The sequence below is a fragment of the Ascaphus truei genome, chromosome 3, assembly GCF_040206685.1.
Source record: "Ascaphus truei isolate aAscTru1 chromosome 3, aAscTru1.hap1, whole genome shotgun sequence".
Classification (NCBI taxonomy): domain Eukaryota; kingdom Metazoa; phylum Chordata; class Amphibia; order Anura; family Ascaphidae; genus Ascaphus; species Ascaphus truei.
In genome coordinates, this window is record NC_134485.1 from 126,222,127 (window position 1) to 126,239,963 (window position 17,837).

Genomic DNA, 17,837 nt, shown 5'->3' on the forward strand with positions numbered 1-17,837 from the left:
TACATTCATTAATGTTGTAGTTATTCATTGGTTTGATTGGTTAGTGTTACTATTCATTTTGAGTTAGTTAGGAATTAATTGGTTTCATTGGTTAATGGTTTAATTAATTCATTGTTGATGTTGTTACTGCTTGTATTCATTGGATTAGCTGGCTACTGTTTTTATTTACTTTATTTAGGTATGCTAATGCAGTGTTTAATAATTGGCAAATAATCTATCGTCCATATCTGGATAATAGTTATTTTGCACGTTATTGTAATGTATGTGTTAGGGGGGTGTATTTAGTTAGTAATAATGTTTAGTATTTTTGCAGGCACAACATTGGTACCGCAGGACCGCGGGTACCCTCGGCCTCCCTCGGGGACCCCCGTGGGGTCAGCCGGGGACACCCGCTGTCCTGTTGTATGAGTTTTGTGCTTGCAAAAAGGTAAACAAAGATTTTTTTCTAAGTCCTGCTTTTTTTATCACCTGCCTTTAGCTGGTGAGCTTTATTCAGCGCAACTTTCACGTACGATAAGTTTGCGTTGCTTAGTGAATCCCGCAGAAGGGCAGGATTCAGCGCAAACAGCTCATCGTACGAGCAAATTTCCAGGAAAAAGGTTGTTTTAGAGCGCAAAGTGCCTGTTTGCACAGCTTAGTGAATAGCGCTCGGCGGAACTTCACATTCTAAGAGCACTTTGCGCTCTTAAAACGACTTATCACTGCTTAGTGCATAGCCACCAAATGGTGCTAAAAATCTTCAACAGTTAAACACCAGCTGCCATTCAATCCTCAATTTGACTAAATACAACTGCCAGTCTCTGTCCAGTGAAGCACCACTGCAAGAAATGGAAGACTAGATTCAATAAATGGAATATTGTTGGAATCACTGTAGTAGTAACCCATGAAGGCCTTATATAACCCAAATGTTAACACCTACTGTATTACAGAGGTAAATAACATGGAAGGGGAGTAGGCTTAATCATTAAGAAGAAATGGAAAAATAACATAGTGGAGTAAGAATGTTCATCAAAAAGAGCAAAAAGAAAAAACGTTCGGGAAAAGAGATCACAAGAGGAAGCACAGCAAAGGGAAGCACACCAGCTGAGGAAGATCCAACTTCTTCAACCACAAAAAGATTTAAGAAAATGAGAAAAAGAGGTTGCACACAGAGCTCTATCAGCAAACAGAGACCAGCTGCTGCAGACCTTGGGAGCGCTAGACGCAGCAGGAAATGCCAGACACCGCTAGCCCTACCAGGAGAAGGAGCCCCTGATGCTACCACCCAGACGGCTCAACACAGTAGCAACATCGGCTCTCCCTCCGATGCCGGTCTTAGACGGCATCAAGGATGGCCAGGACACAGTGATGAGGCTTCCTTATGTGGTCCCAGCAGCAGCTATCACAGCTATCACAGGCAATTACTCTGTTTCATGCAACACTGATTTTATACATCTGTGTATCCCAGTGCATGCTACTACTGTTGCTTTTATTTTTATGCTATAAATGTTGTGTTCTCTTTACTCTTTGCACCCTCATTTCTTTCTCTTGTACTTTTGAGGTTATCTGCATTAAAAACAGCAGCCAGAATCATCATTCAATTAACAAAGAGATATAAGCTACAAATTACTCACGTGTGTGCCACAATATTAATTAGCACAGACGATGAAGTTGAACACTTCAGTCATGAAATCAATAAACGTAATAACAAAGGACCTCAGTATCATTATGGGAGATTTTAATGCAAAGATTGGTGTCCAGCAGAAAGACAAAGCACTAGTGTGTAAGTACAGCGTATGGCTATGGCAATAAGAATGAACATAGTAGAAGACTGGAAGAATTTGCACAATGTGAAAACTTCTATAAATTAATTCTTCAAAAAGATTCATAAATTAATTCTTCAGAAATAATCTAAATAGAAAATGGGCATAAAATGGACCCAATGGAATCAAGAATGAAATTGACTATATCCTAGCTAATAAGAAACACGTGATTACAGCCTTCAGCGTATGTAACCATTTTGACACATGAAGTGATCATTGATTTGTTTGCTACAAATTACATCTTAATAAGATTATAGGAAGACAAAAATGTACATCAAGAACCTTAGAATAATTGCAAGGAATTGTAACCTGAGCTGAAAAACTAGTTCAGCTTGATTGGGATGCATGGGGATACAGATTAGACAAAAACAGTGCAAAATGTATGAAGATTACAGCTAATAGTGGTAAGTAGCAAAGCATTGCACTTAAACATGACCGCACATTTATAGAGAGGGTTGAGTACTTCTACAAAGAAAATATATAAGAACACTGTCATGGTAGACCAGGTCTCTTAACACATTTATATTTCTGGGACCAGTCAAAAGGCAAAACAAGGCAGTGAAATAAAATGGGGTTTATTTGAAATAAACCTTGTAAATACACAAAACACAGAAATATACACACTTACTGGGGTCTGGGGTTTGAGAACTAGCCTTTCCTAGGTGCAGGGCACCCGCTTGCAAGGGCTTACCCTGACCGTAACCTTGTTCCGGACGTCCTGGACCGAGATTATGCTGAAACTCCTGATCGGGAGCTAGTCCCGATACTCCTGAAACTATTTTTGGCAGGAACTTCTGACCGCGACCGCTACGTTCTCAAATGAGAACTTTGAGAGTGGCTGACTTTGTCTCTGGAGGGCAGACATTCCTAGCTTCAAAACAAAGCCATTATTTGGGACAGAGCAACTTTGAAAAGTCTGCCCTAGCTTCATCGACTCAAGCCACAAGATCATCTGGTTCTCTGACTGGGGTTTCTCCTAACATACCATCCGCTGAGCTATGTTCAGCATGGAGGAAGGAGGAGCGACCAATCAGAGCTTGGGAATTCCTCCAAGCCTGCCAATAGAAACAGGGGCTCGTCTCTGGGATGACTTCAGAGGAGGAGGCGTGCCAAGCTGGCTCATATGACCTGTGGGCGGGACATACGAATTGATCAATGAGAAACGTGCCGACATTCTGCTACATCCCCCAGTCAATCCATTGCCACCTACTGGGCAGGCCTCACTGAGTCTGGCAAATCGGAGGGTCCTCCCCACAGGGGTCTCTGTTTTCCGGACTCAGTAATCCGCCCTGCGCCGGCCACTTAGCAACCCAACACCTCTCAACATCCTGTCTCCTCTTTTAACTATGGACTCTATATAGACATGCTGGTGTCTATACTGATGCCCTAGCTGACTGTAAAGAGTCTTATAACAAATGTCTAAAACATTGTAACACACTTTAATAAAGTATACACTTTGGGGAACCTTATACTTATAAAGGAAATGGATTTGGGATATTTGGGCTTGAAAAGTTCACCTAGTTTGGCATAGATTTTGGATGTCAGGGTATCAATGTGCAACCCAAATGTTAAATGTGTCAAACCATATTCCCAAATATTTAAAACTACTGACAGGGCTAGGATGGTATTAGCGTTGGTTCTGATCTGGAGCTCCTTCATTGGAAGCTTTAAAAATGTAGCCTTGGTCCCAAATACCATTGTTACAGTCTGGTCAGTGTTTAAAAACAGTTTGTTTTGGGAAATCCAAGTTTCAAGTCTCCAAACGACAGATTGAAGTATGTGTTCAAGGTCAGAGAGGCTAGGGTTGTGTGCATATAAAATTGTGTCGCCCGCATACATGTGTATTGACAAGCTGTGGGAAGATCATTGATGAAAACTGAGAAGAGTAGTGGCAGCAGAACACAGCCTTGTGGGACATCGCAGGTGATATCCAAGGGGTTTGATTTAGAGCCTGAGATAGAAACATGTTGGGATCTACCTGACAGGTAGGAATGAAACCAGTTTAAAGTATGCTACCCTTTTCCAGAGCACTTGAGTTTGTTTAGCAAGATATCATGATCAACAGTATCAAAAGCCTTTTCAAAATCTAGGAATATTGCACCAGTAAGTTGTTCCAGTTCCATTCCACACTGGATCTCATTGCAAACTTTTAGGAGGGTAGTTACTGTGGAGTGTTTGGGGCGAAAACCAGATTGGAATTGGCTAGGGAAATTTGTCTTGGTATAGTAATCGCTTAATTGAGAGTGAACACATTTTTCCATGACTTTGGATAGTATTGGAAGAAGAGCGATTGGCCTGTAGTTTGAGACAGTGTTCTTGTCCCCACTTTTGAAGATTGGGACAACTCTGGCAGTTTTCCAGGTCTTAGGGATATGGCCTGCAGACAGAATAGAGTTTACTAGGGAAGCAATTGGTTTGGTAATGGCTGGGGCACCAACTCATAGGAACTTAGATTGCCGTAAATCAGGTCCACATTGCCTGCTTAGTTTTAATTTGAGGAGCACTTGTGCAATCTCCTCTACAGATACTGGGCCAAATTGAAAATTGTGAGCAGTGTTAGGAGAGGGTTGGGCTATAGGGGTACTATCAGAATGATGTTCATGTTTGTGGTTCGGCTTGCGTTTCGCTAATAAGTTAGTAGCACACACCACAAAGTATTTATTGAATGCATTTGCAATGTCAGTGGGACTTGTCAGAGTAATATCCTCCTTAATGATATTACATGGTTTTTGATGGCTAGATGGCTGGAATTTTATGTATTCTGGTGAAGATTGTCAGAGTAATATTGTGCTTTTGCTTGTCTTGTTTGACTTGTGCACATATTCTGCAGGCATCTGTAGTTATTTAGATCCTTGGTAGTGCCAGTTACTTTGTAGCTTTTCCACAAGGCATCCCTAATATGGTAGAGCACTATAAGGTCAGTTGTGACCCATGGAAGGTGCCCCCCCACACCCCTCGTACTCATATTCTGTGTAGTGGAGCATGGGTATCACAGAGTTTTAAGAACTCGGATTGGAAATAGGCAAGTGCAGAATCGTGTTCAGGAATTAAGCCGATTCTGTAACAAGGGCAGCTGGTAAGGTCAGGCACAAACTGTTGTGGGTTAAAGTTTCTACATGTTCTAGTGAGGAGAACTTTAGTGCTTGATTGGGGTTCTTTGATTTTCCTTACACTGTACACTATTGAGACAAAGAGAGCGCACACCTACAGTAGAGGCAACTCTTATTCTAACAAAAACCAGTGGCAATTCCCCAAAAGACCCAGGTACACCCAGGTACATTCTGAATACATGCCTTAAACTTTCCTTAAACTAGCCCCAGCATTTCTGCATTGATTAATGGCCTATCAGATTAACAGCGGGGTCCCTGGCAGTCCCATTCAAACTGAATTGGACTGCCAGGGATCCCTGCTGTGTTAATCCTATGGGTCGTTAGTCAATGCAGAAATGCCTTAAACGTGCCTCAAACTAGCCCAGAAAATACACAGCACATACCCAGCACATACCCAGAATGTAACCCGGCTAGTTTACAGCAAATGTTAGAATAAACGTTGCCTCTACTGTAAATCAAATACAAGTGTTAATAATGGTGGATTTATGTAATATTTAAATCTGGCCCCAAAGGAAAGATCAGATCGGCAACAAGGATCTTGTGGTGCGAAAACAGAAGATGAACGACCAACTGAGGGGGTGATGGCTCAGACATGAAAGAGTCAAGACCGGCTATGTTTTTGAAGGGGCCCCTGAGTAGGGGTCCGCGTTGGTATCCCTTGCCGATGGGCCGGCATCACGTGCCACCCAAAGAAATCTACGTTGGAACAGTAGTTTTGTTTCTCTTCTGTCTACTTTCACCGTTTCCCTTTATCTATTTTATATTCTATTATAGGGACAGTTTTATCCGTGATCTGGAGTCTACTGCCCACTGCCTGAATGCCGGTCTGTTGCAGATGATATGTGGATGAAGCTGGTGAATGAACAGATTGGGGGCCTGGGTGGTGGGTGAGTGATCCAGATCCGGATTTGGATAAGTCCACACATCCAGGGCAGTCACACTCTGCAATGACATATAGTGTAGCAAAGAAATTTAGATTGCTAATCAAAGAATTTGGCCTGTTGGATGCCTGGCGTTGCTCACATAAAGGGCAGAGATTATTCCTTTTTTTCACCCCCATACGACTCGTACTACAGAATCGATAATATATTTGTAACCCCAAATATTCTGGAAGTATTGGTTCACTCCGATATAGGGCCCATCACGTGGTCGGATCACGCTCCGGTAGCAATTATGTTTGAGCCACCATTCGCTAAGACACAAAAATTTAATTGGAGGATGTACAATTCATTACTAAATTACCCGGAGATTAGTACACAAATTGGAGACTCACTTAAAAAATTATTTTCAGACTAATAATGGGTCTGTAGAATCAACAGTAATTCTATGGAAGGCACACAGGGCCACGGTTATAGGACAGCTATTTCAATAGCATCAGAGATATCAGGGACTGAACCCTAAATAACTGGTGCTACAACTAAGCAACTAAGTGGGTATGTAGAAGACAGAGTCTGTACACCACAGCAACAGATAAAATTCTTATAATGTCCATGAATCAACCTCCATTATGAACCCATGCAACCTAGATGGGGGTCTTTAAAAGAAAGGCTGGTAGAAGTACAGAGGAGCCCTATCTAGACAGAGCCCCAGAGTAAGTCACGGATCCAGCTACTGCTTGCCTCACCTACATCCGTTCAAACGGAGGGTTTCTCAGCCGGTATACGTCATGGGATGAACCGTGGAGCTGCCGGATGATGCTGGAGAAAAAGCATTGCTGCTGTTGCTGGTATCGGTGGCGTGCTCTTGCTCGCGGTAGATAAACAGGTAAGGAGAAAAAGAACTTGGCGGTCACTGCTCCTCTGAAGAACTCCAACCAAGCGCGTAAAAATGAAAAAACTTTTATTACATGAAAAGAAAAAAGGTGTCCACATAGGCTGTGAAACTCTGACGCGTTTCGTTCTATAGATAGAACTTTATCAAAGAGTGTTTCAATAGCATCAAACAGAAAGAGAATGAAAATGGAAAAACAAAAATATTTAACGGGAAAAATTATAAAATTGGAAAACTCAAATAAAAAAACCTGTCGAGGAAAATTTCTAACATTTTGAGTCAGGCTAGGGAGCAACTCAAGAGGTTACAACTGGAGGATGTAAAGAAGGCCTTTAAGTGGACTAAGCAGATGTATTATGACAAGGGAGATAAGGCATATCGCTTATTGGCAAACAACTTTAGAGGGATCAGGTCGAGGTCCTTGGTTCACGCTATTAGGACAAAAGGTGAAGGATTGACTTACTGTACAACCCCTCAAGGATTGCAGAGGAATTTGCTTTATTTTATACGGAACTTTATGATCTAGATATTTCAACCCTGGGCTTGGCCCAGATTGAGGAATATTTGAGAGATTGTATCCTCCCTAAATTGACGGAGGAAGATCATAATATTTTAAACGCAAAAATAACCTAGTAGAGTTGAAGAGGACAGTCAGCTCTTTGAAATCATCGAAGGCACCGGGCCCAGATGGTTTTTCAAATTTGTATTCTAACATTTTTATAGGAATTCATGGGCCTTGACTGTTGGATCTATTTAATGATTTTCTTAACGGAAAACAAATCCCCCCACAGATGACGAAGGCCAATATAGTGGTGATCCCTAAAGAGGGAAAGGGCCCTTTATGTTGTCATAGCTACAGACCAATCTCACTGCTTACAACGGATCTGAAAATCTATAGTAACATTTTGCCAACATGTTGAATCCACTACTTCCCAGACTAATTCACTATGATCAGGTGGGATTTGTGAGCGAACGCCAGGCGTCGGATAACACAAGAAAAATTATTAATGTTATTGACCAGACACACGTCTAAACTGAAAGCTATGTTGCTGAGCCTAGATGCGGAGAGGGCGTTTGATAGGATAAAGTGGGAGTTTCTGGATAAAATGCTAGAGGCATTTGGATTTTCTGGGAATCTGATAACAATCAAGAATGGGACCAGGCGGGGTGCCCCCTTTCTCCCCTTCTTTTCGCCTTGACAATCGAATCTCTCGCGGCCACTATCAGAGCCTCCCCAAACATACAAGGGATTAAAATAAAAGATGAGTGCTATAAAATATCGTTGTTTGCAGATGATATTATTCTTACTATATATAATCCATTGACATCTCTCCTGAACCTGCAATCCACCCTCCGGAGGTTTGGTGAGCTGTCTGGGTATAAAGTTAATATGGAAAAGTCGGATGCTCTAAATTTGATGTTAACTGAATAGCAGGTCAAGGTTCTTAAACGGCACTTTGACTGTTAAATGGAAAAGACCCATTTGAAGTACATGGGGATTTATATTACCAGAAACTATAATTTATTATATAAATATAATTACCCTGACCTTTTCTCAAAGATAGAAAAGGTTTACAAGCCTGGAATTCTCATTCTATTTCCTGGATAGGGCGTATAACTGCAGTCAAGATGAAAATCCTCTCTAGACATCTGTATTATTTTCAGACATTACCGATATCTGTTCCACATTCAAATATTAAAGAAATTCAGAATCGAATTATGTAATTTATTTGGAAACACAAACAACCGAGAATAGCCAGGTCAATTATGTTGGACGCTAAGGAAGGAGGTGGTATGGCAGTTCCAAATATCCTAAAATATTATATAGCCTCTCATATGAAACAAATGGTTTATTGGCACTCTCCAAAAGGGGTCTATGCCTGGGTGGATTTGGAGATCTCACTCAAACATCCTGTTCGACTGTCTTCTTTATCATGGTCAGTCTCAGGGACTGGGCTTGGGAAATAGCGTAAGCCGGTAGTAATTGGATTTACTCTGAAAATTTGGCAGATGGCAAAAGAAGTACTTAAAAGAAGTATAAGGTTATGTCGACTCCTCCTCATGCCCCTGTTCGATAATCCAGGGTTTATCCCAGGTTTTCAAGGTCAGGGTTTTGACATTTGGAGACATAGAGGGATTCTGGAGGTGGGAGATTTGATAGAAAAAGACAAGCTAATGTCATTTGAGGAACTGATGAGAAAGTATGGTCTACCCCAAATTGAGCTGTTTAGGTATATACAGGTCCGACACTTTGTGTGTCAGGGGTTTTATGATGAGGAATTTCCTAGATATACACAATTTGAAGATTTATATAAAACAAAAAAAATCAAGAAGTCTGATATCATCTCTGTACCAGGGTTTAACCTCAAAAAAGCATACCCCGGCCCATAAATATATGAAACAGTGGGCTCTGGACTTCCAGGCAGAAATAACAAGGGAGGACTCGGAAGATATACTGTATGGGAGAATGCGGGTTAAACCTCTATATGTATGGTAACAAACGAGAATATATATAACATTTTGCTACGTTGGTATTACACCCCCAAAAGATTAAAGCAGATGTTCACGGGTATCGCTGATAGATGTTGGAGGGGATGTGGAAAGATTGGAGACCTGGCACATATCTAGTGGTTCTGTCCAGTAATGCAGACGTACTGGAGGAGAGTTCTGAAACTAATAAAGGATGTGAACCACCATACATTTAAATTGATTCTGCATATTTTAACGGCGGCTAAATACGCTGTGGCAGCGGCATGGAAAAAGACACTCCCGCCCTCTAGAAGAGAGGTTATTAGAAGTGTCAATGATGTTCAATTAATGAAGAAACATACTGTACCTAATTCCTGAATCATACCACAAGGAAGTATGATAGGGTCTGGGGTTCCTGGGATTTTGGATAGGGGTGTGCTCTCGGAACGAGAGAGTGTATGGGAGTGCTGAGTGTAAAATAGGGTGTTTATCAAATATTGTATTATATGTTATGTAACAGTTGTTGTAATAAATTTGATACAAAATGGTTGTCTCCCCCCTCCCTTTTTTATTTTTGTATCCTTTCCCTTCTCATTTATGTTTAAAAAAACCTAATAAAAATCTAAGTAAAAAAAAGTATATAGCACTAAAGTCCGAAAAAAAAAATCGCTAGCGATTTTTTTTGCAGCGTTGCTATCACGGTATCCAGAAAGCCCCGAATACCAGTTATAGCAACATTAGCAAAAATGGCGAGTTGCCGGCGGCGAAATTATCGGCCCTCGGAAAATGGCCCACCCGGCGAGTTCTATCTGCTGCAGAGAGAGAGCCGCCTCTCTTTCTGCGCAAATCTTGCCAGAATAAAATCTTTTTAAATGTACATTTTATTACTAGTGTACATGAGCAGGGGGTCTCAGGAGAAAACCGCGTTGTTTTCAGGTCCAGGGACACCCTGCTTGACGAGATACAGGCCCTGTTATGGGGTGCCGTTATCTCCTATGCATTGAAATGTCCCGGTCACGTGACGCAGGACATTTACATGCATAGGAGATACCGGCACCCCATAACGGGGCCTGTATCTCAGGAAGCAGGGGGTTCCCAGACCTGAAATTAACAAGGTCCTGCTCTGGAGACCCCCTGCTCATCTACACTAGTCATAAATGTAAATTTAAATATGTAATAACCACCAAAACACAACCCACCCCCAGTACTCCCACATAAAACCATATTTTATTATTTTACACTCAGGATTAATATCACAGGCCGGGTGGTTCCCATGGTTGTCTGCATACCCCACAGTGCACCCCGGAGGGACAAACAGATGTGTGGGGGCCCATGGGTGGTCCCCGCTAGGCTCTGTGGGCCTCCAGTTTGTCCCTTTGGGTATCTGGGGGCCCTCTGCTTGTTCCCATGGTGGTCTGAGGGCCATCGGGTTGTATCCACGGGGGTCTGGGGGCTCTTAGGTGGTTCCCATGGGTGTCTGGGGGTCCTTGGGTGGTCCCCGTGGGTCCCCATGGACCCCATAGAGGTCCCCAGTTCTTCCCTGTAGGTGTCTGTGGGACCTCAGGTGGTGCCCATGGGCATCCGGGGGTCTTGGGGTGGTTCCCGTGGGCATCCGGGGGTCCTCAGGTCGTCCCCATGGGTCCCCACTGGACTGCGGAACCATTCCTGTATTTAAAAAAATAAAAAAACTTGGCCTACATTTCAATAAATACAACTCTCCCCCTCACCAAACACATACAGTAATGGGCAAAATAACTATTATCCAGATAATAGATTATTTGCCGATTATTAAACACAACATTAGCCAGCCAGCATAAATAAAGTAAATAAAAACCATTCTACTTACCCATGCCAATGTGAAGGGCATCCTCATCAGCTGACTGCAGGGCCATATCCTCTATTGCCAGAAAGAATACATAGCAAAATACAATCTAATGGCCCCTAACACCTTAATCACCCTAGCGGTTAATAACCGCCATAGTAATTAAGGGGTTAACCCACCCTGCCCTGCTACCCACCCGGGAGGCCTAACCACCCACCCCGGACCCACTATCCCCACCCTCCACCCATTCATTGGTACAGTGGGTTCATCATGCCCATATAATATGGGCATGATTTACCCCTATAGCAATAAATGGTGAAGCTAAAACAAAACAGGCCCAAAATACAACACATTACATATAAAAATCAACACATAAAAAATGCCAATAAATCAAATGATTGGCACAGTGGGTAAATCATGCCCATATAATATGGACTTGATTTAACACTATGCCAGTCAATGCTGAACTTATAAAAAATACAATTACCAAATAAATATAAAAAAACAATTAAACACAACAAAATTACCACCATTCAATTAACCAAATACCAAATCAACACCAGAATTAACTATTCCAACAGCAAAACAAAACCATCAATAAATAAAATAAATCTCCAAAAAAACATAATCCTTCAAATTCAAAACTCCAAAAATAAACCACTATTAAAATGCAAACATCCAAAAGAACACAGAAATAAACAATGAAAAACACCACCAAAAATGCCACAATACAACATGAACACGCAAAATAAATAGCTTACAAATATTGAAAAAAAGAGGCAACATACATATAAAAAACATAAAGCAAGTATTTTGCAAAAGAACAATTGCTTTTTACTGTATGTACAGTATATACATTCTTACAGTATGTATATATAACCGTAAAGGAGCATACATAAATACAGTTGCAATAAATTTGTAAAAAACAAATGCCAATACAACAAAAAAATACAGTGAAAAAACCTGTAAAATAAAAATAACAAAAATGCAGATGAACTGACCGCGCTCGAGCCGTCCAAAGACGTATGTCCCCCCTTGCTGCTGACCGTGCATGAGCACCACCTAAAAACCAATATTGATGAAGAGCTGTGCTCTACTCATAAGATGACATACATACTGTGTGTATGAGTACACACATGAGTACCTGTGACCCACCAATGGTCACATGACACCTAAGTTGTGTAAGAAACAATTTATTCATATGACATAAAATGAATGATAAAAATGTGTGTTTTTATCATTCATTTTATGTCATATGAATAAATTGTTTCTTACACCACTCTCTGTGCACTTTCCGTTAAAAATAAAAATAACATACATTCAGTTTTTTAACTTACCTTTAGATGTCTTCACCCTCCGATTCCCGTGGTCTCTGCATACTCTCGAACCAATCCACAATCCCAAACAGCAAGATAAAAGGTAAGGTAAAAATAAAACAAAAAAACAAAGTAAAAAAAAATCCCAAGTCCTTTTCTTCTTTCTTTATCTTCATCTGTAAATTGTAAAATTGTAATCCATTTTGTGCTTTTCTATCTTCTTATGTAAGTTCCTCCATCTTCATCTTCTTCTTTATTTTCATCTGTAACACCATTGTAATCCAATTGGAGGAGGATGTCCTCCTCAGCTTCTTGCCGTCAAATGAGGCTGCACAGGCTTTTAAAGGACTTTGACGTCACATTTGAGTACAAATGGTTCACACGCCATCTGATTGGTTGTGAAAACCATGTGTCTTTTTTTTTTAAGTGATGTCAATTAATGGGAGTGAAGCCAACCAATCAGAATGGCTGTGCTTCCTTTCATTTAACATGACATCACTAAATCCAAGATGGCCGGCATCACATGGTATTTCAGCCAATCAGATTGGGGATATATTTACAATAATCGTATTGGCTGAAATACCATGTGATGCCGGCCATTATGGATTTAGTGACGTCATTTTAAAGGGGGCTAATAGTGCAAAGCGAAGAAAAGAGAACAAATAAGAAGGTACATGTAGATCTGCAGAACTAGGAGCCTGAATAAAAAATAACAGGAAAAAATGCAGCGCTAAGGAACAAAAAATAACCTGACCTGTAAACTTATAGTTGACAAGCAAAGAACTAATTGACTGGGTGGAGTTTTATACCCAAACTAAGATGGCAGCTAGTCTTATGGCCTGTGTTAGTTCTTACCAGTTCTGGCCTGAATGTAACTCCTCTGTGCGCCCCTTTAGGTCTACAAGGAGTACTGCAGGAGGGAAGCATGAGAGTAAACAATTACACTGAATTTTAATCAGGCACCTTGGGCAAATCATTTTATCTCCCTGTGCCTCAGGCGCCAAAATCATAGCTTGTAAACTCATCAGGGCAGGGACTGTGTCTGTCCAAATTCCTATGTGCTGCATACCACTATACTGTAATTGTGAAGCGCTTTGGGAGAAAAGCACTAACTGAAATAAAGTTATTATTATTATTTATTATTAAATGTTTGATGGGAGTATGAGATTAGAAAATTTGTTTGAGCAATATAGAGAAGAGAGGCTTGCAACCGCAGTACCAGGAAGATCATCCAAGTGTGTGTGCGTGCTTTTGTTTAATTTCCTTTTTTGTGGTTGAAATTTTATTTATTTTTATATTGATTACCTATTTTTTACCTATCATTTTTAAAATCAGGCACTTTAAGTATAGTTTAAATTATTGGTTTGGTCAATCTTGCTTTTTGCCATTATCAAACTTATCAGTTTTTTGTCACAATGCTATTTCAATGGTAATCACTCCTTTCATGACCATTTTTCACATACACCCGGTAAGAGGCCAATGCTCCCCTTATTAATTAGTTGGTGTCTTCCTTCACATATAAACATGTTTATGGGATTATATTTGCTTAAAAAAAACTGTTTCCTGTCTCCTTTTTATTATAAAGTTAGAATTTTTAGATAATTTTTTTATTACTTATGTGTTAGCAGTTACTATTTATTCATTATGTATACATTTGTACTTAGCATTTCATTTGGCAACTATAAGATTTTTTTGCCTTGATAAAGACATCCTATTGGTACCATAGACTATTACATTGACCCTAAGGAGGGAACTAATTGTCCCTAAAATTTGTGTGGTTGCTGAGGTAACCAGTCGGTTTAAGCATACCATCCCCGCTGATGTCACCAAGTCGGGAGTAGAACCCAAAAGGCGGAAGCACCTCAGGCTGTTCATGTGTGGAAGACCTTAACATCCGTTCTGACTCGACATGTGGTACTGTACCTAAACTCACATTTGTGACTTAATAATTTGTGCTTGATTTTATTGTTTACTTTATTTCAGTTATTCTGCACCATTAGAAGCGTCTCTTGTGCTTGCTTTGTAGGACTACTATTGATTGTTACGGTGAAAGGACCACTTTACTCTGTGGGTTGCAGAGAGATTTTTGAACATTATTCAAATATTGATGTGCTTCTCACTGCTGCTGTAGCACTGTTTGGCTTCCTTTTCTGGTGTAACAATTTAAACCAGCCCCTGTACCTTTTATTATTATTATTTTTATACATTGTTTTATATATATATATATATATATATATATATATATATATATATATATATATATATATATATATATATGTATATATATATGTATATATATATATATATATATATATATACACACACATATACATATCACACACACATGCTGCAATGTTTACATTTAAACAAATATGCCTCCATTGTCTTTGCTCCTATGTTCGGAAATGTTTTTATTCATCGAAGCTGCTAATATTAAACGCCGTCTGATGCGTCTCACCATTTTCTTTCTTTTTCAAAAGTGATAAATGCTTCTCCCGTAGTTAATGTAACCTCCTCAAATGTCCTTCATTCGTCAAAGATCGCAGCCCTTTACTGCAGGTCATTATTTCACCAGGAATCTGAACGGAAATATTTCCAGTACACGGCAAGTGATCTGTTTCTCTTCTCCACCCACCACATTAGCCTCTGAATACTCTCATTATACCATTACTAATTAGAAATTCTCTCAAATTGGCGGCTGCATTAAAAAAAAAAAAAAAAAAAAGACAGTGTGCGGAGCATATGGCATAATATCCTATTAATGAACACTCTAAATTCAAACTCAGGTCAGCTGTTCATTTCTTGCTCATGTCACCCAGGCAAAAAAGAGCATTTTTTTCCAAATGCAGAATACTGGATGGCTTGAATACAATGATGCCTCCGGCTACTGCTTTATTTCCCTCAGTATGTGAGTGTGTTATATATATATATATATATATATATATATATATATATATATATATATATATATATATATAAATGTATGTGTATGTGTGTTTGTGTGTGTGTAATACTGTGAAAAATAGCTTTCACGGTTTTGTCATAGCTTATTTGCAACTCTTTTGTTGGTAAGATGGGGATTTCTCCTCCTATTATTTTTAATGCTAAACAAAGGAACCAGAGGAAAGTGTGCTATCTATTTATAGTGGGTTATTTAGATTGGAGAATTCTTTATGGCAAGCTTTTTAAAAAAAATAAAATTGATAAAAATACGTTATTTTGTGGAAATGTACCCCTGTATCTGATTGTATATACATTTTGATTTAAACATATTCGAATATGTTATTTTCCTTCTTTTTCTTATTCTTGTAATGTGTTACGTACCATGAAATGTTGGTGAAAATAGGAAACACAAGGTCAATGTAAGGGTACAGTAAGTGCTATAGATACCAACGGAAACTGTGAAGGAGGTGTCCCTGTCTTGGAAAACTTCCAATTTATGGTGTCCATTCAATAAGGTGTGAAAGCTCATCAGTAGTGAACCAGACATTAAAGTCAAATGGGTGTTAACTACAATGCTTATCGTACTTTAGTGAATAGGCCCCTATGTATTTTAAGTGCATTAGAAGATAAACAGACACAATTAAATCCCTAATATGCATCTTCACATTTCTTACCAGTGTACCTCTGCCAAAATATATTTTATTAGTAATGCAGCAATCATTAAATTGTGTTAACAATACTGTATGTATACATATTTTTTAATGTTCTGTATTCGGCATTGGGGTACCCTATTTGACAGGAACATTAACAGGCCTGGAAAAATCCGAAAAATCAAAGCAAACCAGTGGGATGCAGCCTCCTACTCATTGGACCACACAGCTTAAAGGCGCGGAACTGCAGGCTGTGTGACAGCAGCGTGCCTTCACACAGGCTGGATTTGCGCACTTTTAAGCCATGCGAACTAGAGAAAAAGAGGCTCTCTGCGGGATCTGGGCGGGCATGAGGGACGGGAGGGTTGTGTGGGCAAGAAGGGGGGGTCTGTATGCGTATGAAAGGGGGCTCTGTATGGGTGTAAAGGGGAGGTCGTGTTGTTATAAAGAGGGGTTGTGTGGTAATGGGGAGGAGGCGTTGTTAGAATGGAGGGGGTGGGGGACGAGTTACTCTTTAACTGGACTGATGAAGACTAGGGGTATTTTTTCATGTCATCGTATTAAAAACATCTATTATTTTTAATTGATTTATCAAAACCCATAAAATCTCAAATGGTTTAATTGCAGTGTGTGATACTGTTGTTAAATAATCTATGGAAAACGATATTATTTTAGATATACTAATTAATATATATATCAAAATATTAATTTTAATATTAATATATATATTAATTAGTATATCTAAAATAATATCGCTTTCCATAGAATATTTATCCAAAGTATCACACACTGCAATTAAACTATTTGAGATTTTATGGGTTTTGATAAATCAATAAAAAGTAATAGATGTTTTTAATACGATGACATGGAAAAATACCCCTAGCCTTCATCAGTCCTGTATAAAGTAACACACACACACACACATATATATATATATATATATATATATATATATATATATATATATATATATATATATATTATCAAATAAACCTTAACATATTAGAGATTTTATTCAATTGTCGAGGGCTTTGAATGTATCATTTTATCATTTTAATTGTATGTTTCCTGGTTGGAATACACCTTCAGCAAAGTGACGTAACTGCGGCCAAAAAAAAGTTTTTAAAAGTTGCTTGATTCATTAGTGGAAAAGCAAAACATAAACAAAAACATATATATACTGTATATATATAATCCTGTAAATGTTTGCTGTGCACCATAGGCATTAATAAATTACACCTATGTTTATACTACTTCAATCTTATAAAGTTGACTACAATATTTGTGTAGAAAATTCTAGGGAGGATGCAGTGTGTCTTTACAAAGGTGACCTGTTGATATAACCGGCAGCATGTGGTATGGTATGTAAAATAACACATGACAGATTGTACATTAGGCTGAATAACCAGACGCTATGTATTAGGTGGCATAAGGCAAAGTGCAGCAATTTAGGTTAATGCACAATCTGAAGTGTGTTATTGAGCTTATTAAATGTTCCAAAAGCAAATGCACAACAACACCGGCCTTTTACTTTTCAGCAACAACAAAAAATGGTAAGTACCTAGGCAGACATGCAAATCACTTTTCTATGCATAGTGATGAATATGCTTCAGTGCTTCTACATGCATTGTAAACTTCTCCTAGCAGGGACCTTCTCACCCACTGTGCTTTATCTATCTGTGCATCTCTGATCATTATGTTTAATGTTTGTCTTTTCTGTTGAGGTCTTCCAACAGTTTACTGTGCTGCTAACGGATAACCACTAACAATGGTGAAAAAAATGATTTGTACTGTATTTTATGCATAACAACAAAAACTTGCTTGATTGAATCTCTTTGCTTTGTGTACACTTTTGAAGCCATAACAGTGCTAGTAAAAAGCATCAACCCCTCTCAAAATATATTTTCCTCGTCAAACAAATGTAAAGAAGATAACCTTAACTCCATCACTGCTAA